Below are 13,669 nucleotides of genomic sequence, written 5' to 3'. Positions count from 1 at the left end.
GGACAAGATCTGCCCTTCACATCTTCACTCTATGATTCAACTCTTCTAAATTCTGCCTTGAGAGACATCCCACATCTTGAAAGGCTTTTGGCCATGTCAGGGCCAGCAGTCCCATCTTGTAAACCCTCAGCTCAGGGAAAGCTCAGGTGGTTTTCCTTACCGAGATCTATTGGCAGCTTTACTTTTAATAGCATGTACGTGATGTGGAGTGGGATAGACCACTCCAGCTCTGGCTGGCACGTTATAAATCTCAGAAAGAAAAAAAAAAAAATGCAAAGGGCCAGGAGACTTGGGGGGTGTAAGGGGGGGCATGAAAAAAAAGCAGAAGAAAGAGGCTGTTTTCCCAGAACCCAAAAGCAGACAGGGGTGGGGAGCGGGAAAGGCAGGGTCGTACGGCTCGCTGGGGCAGAGTGTGCAGTTGTTTATACTGGAAATGAGTTTCTGTTTATTGCAAGCTATGGTGGGGAGACCACAAAGTGAACGTAAAACAAAATGGGAAGGGTGTGGGAAAAGTCAGGGGAGGGGGAGCGGGTGCCTTTGACAAACTCCAGAAGTCACGTCCAGTAATAAATCAAGCCGGGATCTGTCCCGGGACACAGGACCCAGAACATCTGCTTGGGCTGCAGGGAAGCCAGGCAGGGAGGGATCTCCCAGCCTTGCCTGGGGCCAGGCAAGAGACAGAGGCTTGGGCAGCTCAGCCACCCATGGGTGCTGAGCTCAGCAGTGCTCAAATGCCTGCAGAGGTGTCTGAGCACCTGGGAACTGCTCTCAGGGCTGAGGGGTTTAACAGGCATCCTCTGCCAGCCTCTCCATCCTCAGTAGCCTTCCTTTGACTGCTCTGTGCCTCCATTTCCCTGTAAGGTGACTGTAAGGTGGCACAGGATGCTTTCCTCCCATCTCCCACTTTTCCCAAGCCTTGCAGCAATTCCCACGTGGGCAAGCAACTCCTGCATCATTTCAGAGCCTAGGCATGGTGTAGTTGTCACCAGGAAGGGAGGCCCACTGCCCAGTTCCAGGGCAGCAGGAATTAGTATGTTAACGGGGCTAGTGGTGAAATGAGAGACAAATCCCACAATAACTCCACTGGGACCAGCAACGCATCCATTCTGTGTACAGACTTTGAAGGTATTAAGTGCTAAGGATTTTGGTTTGACATCTGAATCCAGCTGCATTGTTGTGAGAAGCCCTTGCAGGTTATTGCTCCAGACCAAACTTCCATAAATAATCTATTGCCTTGGGTGTAGTGCTTCGGAAGGGGCGGTGAATGTTTGTTTTGCTGATTTAAGCATTCCCATCCTCTTCTTCCTTTTCCCCTTCCCTGGAAAATGGATCCTATTAAACACTGCAGATGACACAACTCATGCCAATACATTTGCAACCCATTTTGGCTCATAGCGACAGCTGCTTTCGAGCTACAAACTTCCTCAAGTTGGGGGGTGAAACCCTTCCATCAGCATGGGGGTGAAACAAAGACAGTGCATCTGCCCGGTGGGTCCTGGCCCAGTTCTTGCCTTTTCATCCCATATTAGTACAGAAAGCAGCATAGAAAGCCACCGAGATGCATGTGTGAGTTGGGACCTCAAAAGTCATTTGAGTTTCACTGTGCTGGGCCATGGCTTAAGCTGCTCTGCCATAAAGCCATGGGTGCTGCTGTGAGATCTGCTCTCCCAGGATCTGCTCTCCAGAAATGTCTCTGAACAGCCTTCTGGGCATGGGGCGGGTTACCTGTGCTGTGCCTCCAGCATCTCCCTCTGGCAGGCAAAGCCCAAGTCTTCCCATACTGGATCCTGGCCAGGTTCAACCTCGTCACTCCTGGAAAGGGCCAAAACTCTGGCAGCACCACAGCATTTCCCCACTTATTCCAGATGTGTTGCCTTCCTTCCCATGGTGCTGGTGACTTATACACCACAGGACAGACCTAACTGCATTGGCATTAACCCAGTCAGAGGTGTTTTTTCCGCTCCACTTGAGGATGGCCAACTACTGGATAAACCCAATACTGCTCTGCCCTGTCTGGTTTTTGCCAGCACACCCTTGCAGCTCTCATCTGCAGCCAAGCCCTGGCTCTCAGACCTGTCGCAGCTGCTCACCTCATCTCAGAAGGATTGTGTGCACCAAGAGGAGAGTCCCTGTTGCAGGAGGTGTTTGCAGTGTGCTTCTGATTCATGATAGGGAAGTGGGGCTCATGTGAGCCCAGATACCACAGCATCCTTATGCTGCTGGCAAGGTCCAGACCACAGGGCTTGCTCTTCACCTGTAATTTTCTGTGAAACGCTTCAGAGAGCACAGCAAAATCCTTCAGTGACTCTAATAACATTTCTCTCCAAAGCTCTAGGGTATTTCCCCCCCCATCCCTGTGAAGTCATGCTTCAGGTCTGCTGAAATCCTAGCAAATGCCTCCTAAAATCCCCTGGAGCCCCTGCGACAGTTTATTGAGAGTCCAGGACTGTTTGACCTTGGAGGGGGTGAGAAAGGGAGGGAAAGAAAGAGCAGCTCTAGGCTTCCCTGCCAAACTACTTGATCCATTGCTGAGCCTCTTGCAGAGAGCACAGCACAGCCAGAAATCTCTCCCAGACCATCAGTGGGGTATCTGGGCACAGTGCTTTCCTCTCTCCTCTGCCCCAGGTCTCTCAAGCATCTCCCACTGTGCTGGGCAGTGTTGCTGTATGAACAGTGTGCTGTGCTCCCTAAAAAAGCAGCAGTGCCCCAACTACCTGGGCATGGTGTCCATCCCAGCATCCTGGCCCACTCATCCTGCCCAAAAAATGTTTGTGATCCTCTGGGTCACAGCTCCTTCCCTGCTGTGATGCTTGGAGTGTGCAGAAAGGTTGCCCACCCTGCGGGGAGCTCTGTGCTGGGGGTTCCCACCATTCCTCAGGAAATAATTAAAACACTGATAGCAATATTTTTACATGGCAATAAGTGCTTTAAGTGCTTTTTATTCCTTCTTTGTTGTAAGCAAATCAGAGGATGCGTGGCAGGCTGCTGTCCTCCACGAGGGAGGCGGGAGAGGCTGTGCTGAGCATCCAGATTATCGCTGTGGGGCAGGCTTGGCAAGGAGGCTGCCACTGCCAATGATCTGGTGCTGATGCTCCCAGGGAAGGTGTGTTTGCTTCTGGGGTTTCATTGTTAAAAGACCATCGATAAATTACAGGGAGTCCAGAGGAAAATTGATTAAAGAATTAAAAGATATCCTATGACCTAAAGGGGAGATTAGGGGAATTTAGTGAGGTGCTTGCTGTGGAGTGGAGCTGGGGATGGTAGAGAGGGAGCAAAATGAAAACAACCTTGCAAAGGTGGTGATTAGAGCAGGTGGAAACAGTCTCTGTAAGTGAATTGGTTTGTGCCTCACATTTTGCTTTGCAAATGCTGGGCTCTCACACACGGTGGGAAGGGGCTCCCCAAGCTGGAGCTGCCCCTCAGCACATGGCACAAACATCCCCTGGGGTTTGCCCACTGCTGCTGGTGGGGATTTAAGCGTTGAGCCAGGATTTGAGGAAGATGAGCGTCATGTTCATAAAGCAAAGGGCCTTTTTTTAGCTCGATTTCTTTACAGATGGGCTGGATAATGGGACCTCCCTTGAAGCCAGCTGAGTTAAGGACACGGCTATTACTTCCAAATGCAGTGAAGTTCGGAGCTGTGTGACTTACATCATCCCAAGGACCTCATTGCCTTAAGAAAAGAATGAGGCCAGGGTCTGATTGAGGCCTGAGGATAAAAAAACAGACATTAGTAAAGAGAGCAGTGGTATTGAGCAATGCTGTTAGCTGAGCTGGTATTGCAGCCCAACACCTCCAGAAATGTCACACAATTTTGTTTTTCATCTGCTTGAAGGACACATTTTGGGTGAGCTACAGAGACTGATGCTCTTGCTGCCTCCACCCCAAGGTACCAACAGCACAGGGGAGATTTCAGCTTGAACTGGAAACACTCATACTGTTAGTGACGTGTCTGATATTTTCTCAAAGACAGAGAGTGAGCAGATAAGGACCGGTGTGGAGACCTCATTCCTTATGATAAATTAGGCATCTTCCCAAGTGCCTGTCATTATTGGGCTATCATCATCCCTGAGCAATCAGAATAGCACCACAAACCAGAGCCACCCCCTGTGGTGTCCATCTCAGCTCCAGTGCTGTGATTTTTCCAGACTTTATCATGCAGAAGCGCAGGTGGGATGAGTCAGGTACTTCTCTGGATGTACCAAAGGAGGCTGACTCCTGCTAGGAGGACTCTCATATATCCAGGGTGGGAACAGCATGGGGAGTAGCTCGTTCTGGTCCTGGGTTCTCTACACCCACCTCCAGCATCTCCTTTGGCTCCAGCCCAGCTGTTTTTGCAAGGAGCCTGCAGGTGGTTTCCCAGCAGGACTGCAACAATGACATGAACCTGGGCAAAGCCACCAGCATTACAGGGGACAGGGCTCTCCACACTCACAGCACGGTCCTGGCAGCAGAGAGACAGGCACAGACTGCAGATCAGCCCCAGGAGCAGAGCAGCATCTCACCAGGACATCATGTGGAGCAGAAGGGCAGCCCCAAGGATGTGTGTCACTGACCAGGGGATGCTGAGTCTGTGTGAGCAGACCCAAATTCAATCAGGATGGCCAAACACAGGATGAGCAAATGGCTCCTCTGCCTGGGCACACATCTGTTGCACTGTGTGATACAGATGCCCACTTTTAAGCCCCCTGTCCTGGCTGAATCCAAAGCAGAGCAGTCAGTACAGGCTCAAGGGCACCTGTGGGTCTGTCCTGTGAGGGGATGGAAGAACAGACTGTGACATATTCCTAGCAGAACATGTGGGTGAAAGGAGAGGGTGGTTTTCAATAAGTGCTGAAGGAAAGGAACTTTACATGCAAAAGCCAGTGCTAGTGTGAGGAGAAAGGGGGTAGGGGGTGTATCTGCTTACTAACCACTCCCATCAGCTCCTCCTGCCCAGACAGGAGAAAACCAAAATATTCTCCTCTGCTGCTGAGAGAGTCAGAAACCTCTTACTTCTTCCTCTCCATTTCCAGTGGGGTGAGAGGCCTCTCTGCCAGCAGGTACTTCCCTCACTGGGGAAGAGAAGAGCAGGGAAGGGGACATATCCAAGCTGCATGTCAAGAGAGATGAAGAGACAGGAGGCATTTTTGGAGAGCTGCTGCCTGTTAAAGGCAGCCCATACTCCCCCACGGGGAGATAGCTGGTAATATTCGTGGCTAGCTTGTTGCTCAGTGCATGACAAAGTGCTTATGGCTTCCCTCCAGAGGCTCCTCCTGGATAAATATACAACTTCCAGGAGTTCTGGTGGGACAGCTTCGCCAAGGATACATGGCTGTTGATGGTCCCAGTTGTGTCTGATCACACCTGGTATTTTCCCTGTCTTCTCCATCTGGAGAGAGGATGGATTGCTTTCTTGCAGCTGTTAAATAAGGTGGTGGAGGGGGCAGGGGCATTGCATGGTGTAGGCTGTGCAGCGAATTTCTGCCTGGAGCTGGGAAAAGAGGGAGACGGAAGTGCTGAGTTCTCTGCTGCATGCAGAGCAGACATGGAGGCAGGGGACCCTCGGGGTCCTCAATACCTGAAGAACTCTTGGGATCACCCTGCATTCCCCCTGCATGACCAAAAAAGGCACAGCTCTCCCTCTCAGCACACAGGGATGTTTCCTCTCTGTGGCTTTTCCAGCTGAGCTCCCAAAGGAGATTGTCAGGGGTCTGCAGGCTGCTCTGGTCAAACCTTTTATCAAGGAAGGCAGCTGCTTCTCCCTGGGGACCAGGGCTGTGATGTGCTCCCATGTGCCCTGACCATCACCTCCTTGGGGTGCACAGCAGCTGCTGGGGAGCCCGTGAATTACAAGGAAGCATCTTGTGCCTGCATTGCCTGGACACAGTGCATCCAGCCCCATGTCGAGGAGAACAGTCCCCTGGAAGGAGAAATTAATTTGGCAGGGACTGGAAAACCCCATGTAATTCATGCCCTTCATCTTTCCCAGCCGTTTTAGAATAGACAGGCCCTGCATTTGGGTGGGTGGGATCTGCAGGGCCATGAAGCTCTCCTCTCCAATTCCCAGCTGTGGAAAGCCCTGAGAATGTGCAGAAACTGAGAGCACATCAGCCCCCTGCTGTCCCCTCCCCGCTGCCTGGGCATGGCAGACTGGCATCCTGGAATGCTCCAGCCCTGAGCTGTAGGCAGGGATATGCTCTCCATCCCCGGAGCCTCCCAAAGCCCCGTTTGCCGGCACTTTTCCCTCGTTTGCTGCACACTCCCTCACCCCAGACCGCTCTCCAGGTCTCCAGGAGCTGGACGGGGGCCCGGCACAGTCAATCCCAGAGCAGCCGGTAACGAGGTTCGGTCATTACTGCCCGGGGCTATGTGCGAACCAGTGACCTGGCTCTGAAATGGTTTATGTTACATGCAAATCCCCTCGCAGAGGTGTTGGGGGAGGAAAAGCCGGCCTCGCCGTGAACTCCCTGGGCTGTGATGAGCAAACCCCAGCGCAGCAGCGAACTTCCCGTGCCCGGCGCGGCGCTGCCGCATCCCACCGCATCCCGGGTACCCATCCCCGGGGTACCACAGCGAGCACCGCGGCCCCGGCCCCGCTCCAGGGCTGGCGGTGCTACTGTTATACACAAAACAATAATCAGCTGCCGTAACGAGGATGCAGAGTAGCTGAGCTGGCTTCCCTGCTGTTGTGCCGGCTCCAAGTGGAAACAGCTGCATTTGGTTTGGTTAAATGTTTTATTTACTCACAATTATCCCAGATAACAGGTTTGCGCTCGTTTGTTCAATATTTAATATTGTTTCAGAGCAAAGCTGCTCTTCGGTTTCTGATGGAAGACTGGGGTGGGTCAGAAGGGATTTCCTGCTGTGGTGTGGTCCCAAGTGAAGGGTAGAGGTGTCCTGCATCCCTGCTGTGCATCACTCCCTAAGGCACCCGGCCTAGAATGCTGCCCCACGGGAATAAAGCCACCTCCAGGAGCACAGCTGGGCTTGGAGTGCTGGTGTGCTCAGCGGGATGGGCATTTCCCTGGGACAGCAATGCTGCCAAGCACCAGCGCTGCCAGAGGGAATGGGAACAAGGGAGTCTGTCATGGGTTTGGGATGCCAGATGGCTTCTCCTGCCTAAATCACCTTCCTGTAGCATCCTGCACCTTGGGGAGCACCTCCAGCAAAGGCTGCCATTCCCAACAAACAGCCCACCCTGTGTCAGGGTTGCCAGAGCCCCTCTGCTCTTTTGCTCTTCCCTCCCACAGATCAATGCTGTGAGGTTTGCTTGATAATTTTCTGAAGGCTGGAGAATGGTCAGGTTTGAGGAACAGCTCTGCTGTGCTGGAAGCAGCATGGCCTCATGCACTGCAGGATGGAGCAAACTCCAGCGAGCCTGTGATCACACTGGGAGCTGCCCCTGCCACTTTTGCTCAAAGTGGGATGCTTCTCTTCTCTTCTCTTCTCTTCTCTTCTCTTCTCTTCTCTTCTCTTCTCTTCTCTTCTCTTCTCTTCTCTTCTCTTCTCTTCTCTTCTCTTCTCTTCTCTTCTCTTCTCTTCCTTGCCCAAAAATTTACAGCATTGCCTCTTGCTATGCTCTCTGAATTTTCTGCAAGAGAAATGAGAAAATCCATAGCTTGGTTTATGAGCCCCAATCAGTGTAAAACAGGGCCTTTTAGAAATTTATCTGTTGCTGAGTCCACTTTTTTCTCCAGCACCTTCTTGGGGAATAAATTCTTGCTCTTTGCGGCTGGGGAGATGGCTCTTAGGTGGCAGCAGGGTCAGGGGTCTTTGGCTACAGCTGCAGGTGTCCCTGGCCCATTTTGGGAGCTACCAGGGAGGTGCTGCAGTGTTGAGTCCGAGGGCTGGGCTAGATGCTGGCTGAATGTGGGCAGCTCTGGTGATCAGCTGGGGTGCCTCACACTCCAGAGGGATATAGCTTCAGTGTCAATTTCAAGGGAAAGGAATGTCCCCCTGAAGATGTCCATTTTGCTAAGCTTGGGGTGGCTTAGACTGAAAGGGAGAGACATAAACCCTGTCTGCATCACTTGCCCAGGTCACCCAGGAGGTCAGTGAGAAACAAACCCATCTCATCCTGTGCCCCTGCACCCCTGGGTTCTCTAATTCTCTCTCAAATGAATTTTGCTGCATCAACTGAAAAAAAAAAAAACCACAAAAAAAAAAAAAAAAAAAAAAAAAAACCCACAAAACCAACAAATTAAAAACACCTGCTCTATCCTTCTTGAAGAAATGGTGGTTATGAGCATGATGTTCCCCGAACATGGGGAGGATCACCTGCTGTCCTCTGTACCCCTTCTCATCTTCACACTTACCCAAGAAGAACAGATGGTCAAGGGGAAACAGACCAAATTCAAAGCTTCACCTCCCTCCCTTTCTCCAGCAACAAAACGCAATTGCACCCAAACATTTGGGTCCATGGAGGGGACTGTCCCCAGCCATAGCCATGCTGCACTCCAGCACAGGTGGCACATGGCAGACAGATGCCCCCCTGATACACCTGGCAGTAGAAATATGATTTATTCATCATTGTTTTCTTTGTTGTTTCCTGCCAGCCCCCTGTACACAAACAGGCTTTTAGAAAAGCGGCGTTAGATAAATAATACATCGTGCTGGCAGCCAGCATGTGCATAACAAAAGCATCTGTGTGGATGCGTGTGTGGAATAGCAAGGTCTGCTCCTCCTGTGCCCACGTGCTCAGTGCTGGCATCTCATGCCCAGGTGGATTCCTATTGTGCTGTCCAAGCCTCTGCAGCTTTGCTCTTGGTCAGTTCGGTGGCTTTTTCTCTGTATTTTGTATTTCACACCACACCACTGGTGTGAAAAAAAAGGTCACTGGGTGATGCCAAACTCCTGCTGCCAAACTCCTGCTGTTTGCAACCCACGTGCCCTCTGGACCAGTGCCCTCTGGTCCTGCTGTGGCACATGGGGTGCAAACAGCAGGAGTTTGGCAGCAGAACAGCACTGGTTGTGGGGCTGTCCCCCCGTGTGGGGCAGCACGGGGCTCCTGCCCATGTGCAGGCAGGCTGTGTCACAGCTGTACCTCTAGCTCAAGCACATGCTGCTGCCATGGACCCTGGAGTTTTTGCTGGCCCCAGACTGAGATGATGAGTTATGCAGGTGACCCCAAAAGCACACTATGGGCTCATTATCCCCCATCAGCCCAGCGCCTGAATGTGCCCCGAGTGCACCAGAAAAAATACCTCCTACAGAAGTGTTTGAGAGGCCTCTTAAAACTTTTATTGGTGCTATTTTTTGTATCCTTCCACCTGTGGAGCAAGGCATCTTTAGTGCATTCAGCCCTCAGCAGGAGAGGAAAATTATAACTGATCCATTTCAGAAACCTCTAAAAGTGACCTAAAATAACTTTTCTATATATAAAAGTGTCATGATTTTAATGTCCATTATCTCATGACCTAGCAGAGCTAGGAAAAGCTCTTGTAGATCATTTTTAGTGGTTTCTAAAATGGATTGGTCACAGTTTTCCCCTGCACAGTGGGACTGAGGGTACAAGGACAACTGGGCTTTAGAGATGAGGAGGGAAACAAAAATCAGTTTCTGTGCTGGTGTATCCAGAGCTGTTTCATTCCCCAGGACCACTCGTGGTGCTGTCCCCAGCTGAGCAGAAGTCCTGAAGCTGGTCAAGTGACAGCTATTTCCAAAAAGCTGTAGAGACAGAGTTAAAGGGATGCAAAGCATGGGGCACTGTGTGGCGGGAAAGCCAGCTCTATCCCTACCACTGGTTTTTTCAGGGATCTGCACAGACAGTGACCCTGGCACCAGCTTTCACTGCTGTGGCAGACCCAGATTTTGCAGGAGCATCTCATAGTTTGTGAGCCATGTGCCCAGATGGGATGTGCTCAGCTCTGAGCCTTCTTCACCTCACCCAGGGCTTTTGCAGCGAGGCTGGTTGCAACCCAAGCCTCTGGGAAGCTGCCACAGCCAGGCATTAAACATGCTGGGTTTTCAGAGAGGACATCAGCAGAGCACATGGGAGAAGTGGCTCCCTGCCATGCAAGAGGTTAATAGACAGATTAGAGAGGGCAGGCGCTGTTTGTGGCAAAAGGAAAAGAGCTCTGCTTTTACAGAGTTCAGCAGCTCCATGAAGCAACACGGATGTAAATATTTGCCAGAATTAGGGAGGCTGTGTGCAGGAGCCCAGGGAGGAGTGCCCAAGTAGCTCAACCTGTTGTTCAGGCTGTTTGTGGTGTGGGGCAGGTGCTGAGAGCTGGACATCATCTGGGGGAGGATGGAGAAGGTTGGAGCAGGACACCCCACACCCAGCAGCACTGCCTAAAACCTCAGGGCAGAAAAAGCCTTTAACGCTGCTCCCTTGATGGCTTTGTTTTCCTCCACTGCCTTTCTTGCTCTCTCTGTTGGCCTGATGGGCTGGCCCACCTCCAAAGACAGCATTACAGCACGCTGGATCGATTGGAGCCTGCAATTTTATTTGCTGTCTTTAAGAGCCTTTGATGGGCAGCATGAGCCGTGCCAGTGAGCGCCTTTCCTGGGAGAGGAGGAAAGAGGAGAACAAGGTTGCAGGCTACCATCTCCCATAGCGGGATGAGGAACCTGGCACCAGCTTGGAGAAGACACCAAGGCTGGGTGGGCAAAGAGAGCCCTCCTGATGCAGCAAGGCAGCTGGGAAGCGGCTTGCAGCTCCATCCTTTGTGGTGCCTGGCAGTGGTGGCCATGGTCACCCATGTGGTGTCATGGTCACAGCCCCTGTGGCGCACTGCACGGGCCTCACACTCTGCCATGAACCCTCTGCCTGTCAGGGTGGAAAGGAGGGTATCTGCCTGGCAAATCCCTCTGGGGATGCCTGCAGCTCTGGGGCTGATGGCTCTCTGCAGAGATGGAGGTTGCAGGAGTGTCTATGTGAGACAGCTTGTGTCTGCCCAGAGAAAGAGGACAAAGGTTGGGCTGAGACAGGCTCCATACAGCAGCTTCCCTTCGGCTGCATCTGTCCTTGAACTCTGCATCAGGAGGGCAGAGATGCGAGGATCGTTTCGTCTCCCTTCCCCGGGCTCTCCTTTCACCTCTGGCTTGCTGAAAGACACCAGAGGGTAAGAGGTGGAGCAGGCTGGACACAAGAGGCTGGGGTTGCTGTTGGGGGCCAGCCTTGAAGCAGAGGGCAGGATTTTCACGGCGCTCAATGCTGTGGAAATGGGGCACCTTCAAAGGCTGCTGCAGAGTGGGGATCGAAGCGGGATGAGGATGCGCAGCCCTCCCTCCTCCTCCCAGCCAAACGAACCTGGAGGAGGGAGCCCGCCCCAGCCTCCTCAGCGGAGGAATTAGCACAGATCACCAAGAGCCAGATCCGGCATGATACTGGAGACAACAGATATAAATTATCCTGAGGTGGACTAATTGTGGCGCATAGCAGCGCAGCATCTTGGGCCGTGCCGGTAGCGCTGCACCCTGCAGGACTCCAGGAATGCTCGAAAAAGCCCCTCCTGCTTCAGCCCGGCTTCCCTGCGACTCTCGGTCACGGGAGGAGCAGCTGAGCACCAGCAGCAAGTGTGCGAGTCGCCTACGGTGGCATCCCCGGTATCCCCAGCATCCCCGAGCAGCAGTGCCAGCCCATCCCGGTTTGCCAGGCGCCGGGCAGGTGCTGTTAGCCCACAGTGCCACCACGCGGTCACCCGGCACCCAGAGGCTGTCCCCAACCTCCCTGCACCCCTTCAGCCCCCCCGGGACACCCCCCGACCCCCCCATTGCACCCCGCAAACAGCAGTGCTGCCCTTGCCCAGGGCAGGCAGGGAAGGGGTTAAGGAGCCTGCGGGGAGGAGGAAGAGGATGGGGCTGGAGCAGGGATCAGGCCCTTGTCTCTGGCTTTGCGATTAGCCATTCTGTTTTGATGTGGAGGGTCTGCTTGAATAATTTAACCCGGAGGCTCATTAACCAGGCTCTGGCCTTCGTCTGCCGGCTGAAGGCTGAAATGGCCATTAGGAGGAACACGGAGCGGAGCGGCACAGCCCGCCCTTCCTCCCTCCCTCCCTCCCTCCCTCCCGACGGCCCCCTCCGCTCCCTCTCCCTCTCCTCCCTGCTCCCTGACTCTGCTGCTCTTGGCTCCCTTATCAGCTGCTTGCCCTCTAAGCCCTGCCCCAGGGGCGCTGGGGGGTGCGCAAATCCTGTGCCTCAGTTTCCCCGCTGTAGACCGTAGTAGGCTGTAGATTCCAGTCGCAGCTGGGGCTCATTCCCGAGAAAGCTGTGCCCCTGGGGTGTCATGCCAGTGACACCCGGGCCCCGGGGCTGGAGGGGCTCTGGGGCTGCCGGGTCTGCTCGGTTTGATTCAAAAAGCTGGCTGGGAGAGAAGAGCACATCCTGGGATATTCCCAGTAGATGGATGGGGATGAGGGCTAACGAAGGAAGGGAAAGAGGGAGAACCACAGGATCAGACAGCCTTTCCAAGGGGAATCCCGGTGCGCATCCAGCCCAGAGAGTGCATTTTATGGCAAGACACCGTGCCTGGGTGCTGTTCTTAGCAATCAGTGCAAGTGCCTAGGTACCAAGAGGAGTTGACTTCGGTGTCAGATCAGGTAAGGTTTTTACCAACAAAGGCAAAATTTATCAGCCGAAAGGTATCAAATCTCGTTCTTCTCATGCACCTTCCCTCAGCATTTTGCAGAGATTTCCTGCAGCCCTTGCTGTGCTCCTGCAGAAAGCAGAGTGCACTGCCCATGCATCCAGGAAAGCCAAGTAGAGTGTGAACACTTCACTGGGTTTAAAATCCCCTTGTGCCTCCAACCTCTAGGATCAGCTGACGAGGCCAGAAGGTTGCAGCCTAAATTGCTGCTAGTAAAGCCCAAGGCAAAGAAGCAAAAATGGCCTTTGTATTATATCCACAGGTGTTTAATTCAGCCGTGCGGTGAGATGTTCAGGTCCCAGCCCACACACATGGAGAGTCCCCCTTACCTTCTCCGGGGGTCTGGGGGCTGACCCTGGTCTCAGGGCAGTACAAAGATCAAGGCCAGTCAGGGAAATGGGGGGGAGTGGCTCAGGAACACCTATGTTCAGACATAGGAGCAGGGGAAGGAGCCAATGGGGTGTGATTTAGGAGGTGCCTCCCAAAGCTTCCACACCAGAGGAAGGCTGCTCCCACTGGGTGCTCTCAGCCTGTCTCCTGTTGCCTCTGTGTTTCTTTGGAGGCAGTGCAGCCGAGTCAGGGATGCTCTTCCTCATGCCAAAAGTGTTAACGCTGTTAGTCCTCTTGCAGAGCTGGATTTTCTCCACTGGTTTTGCATTGCTCCTCCTCATCTTGCCAGTGGTCCTTCTTCCTCCCTTTGGTGACCTCTGATCATTTTCAGGATCATCCCTCAATAAGTTTATCACTCCCCAGGGATGTGGCAGAGAAAGCTGTGAGCAGTGTAGATTAATGGGGTCAAGAGAGCAGCACCTCCTCCTCATCAGCAACATCTGTGTCACAGCCTTGAAGACAATTTCCCCTGGTACCTGCAAACCATCTCTATCACTCCACCCCTCATTAGAAGCAGTGAACTGCCCAAGGAGAAGGTGAGCTTTGCACTGCCCAGCCCAAAGCAAGGTGCCATGGAGGACCTCAGCAGAAGACATGGGACAAACACCCCCAGATCCTTCCAGCATGTGATAAACACAGGCCAGGCTCCCGTTGCAAACTCTCCCCTCCCAGTCTGGCAGCAGCTGGGAGTGGTGGGTTGTCCCTTTG

The 13,669-nt window shown here is 53.0% G+C and overlaps 1 protein-coding gene across 6 annotated transcripts in view; it reads left to right on the top strand.

Annotated features, from left to right (window-relative positions):
• The window catches only part of CNTFR (ciliary neurotrophic factor receptor), a 202,167-nt gene that overhangs the window by 165,685 nt on the left and 22,813 nt on the right, over window positions 1-13,669 (top strand). The gene's annotated exons all lie outside the window — the stretch shown is intronic.

The sequence above is a fragment of the Agelaius phoeniceus genome, chromosome Z, assembly GCF_051311805.1.
Source record: "Agelaius phoeniceus isolate bAgePho1 chromosome Z, bAgePho1.hap1, whole genome shotgun sequence".
Classification (NCBI taxonomy): domain Eukaryota; kingdom Metazoa; phylum Chordata; class Aves; order Passeriformes; family Icteridae; genus Agelaius; species Agelaius phoeniceus.
This window is presented reverse-complemented; position numbering and strand designations above follow the sequence as displayed.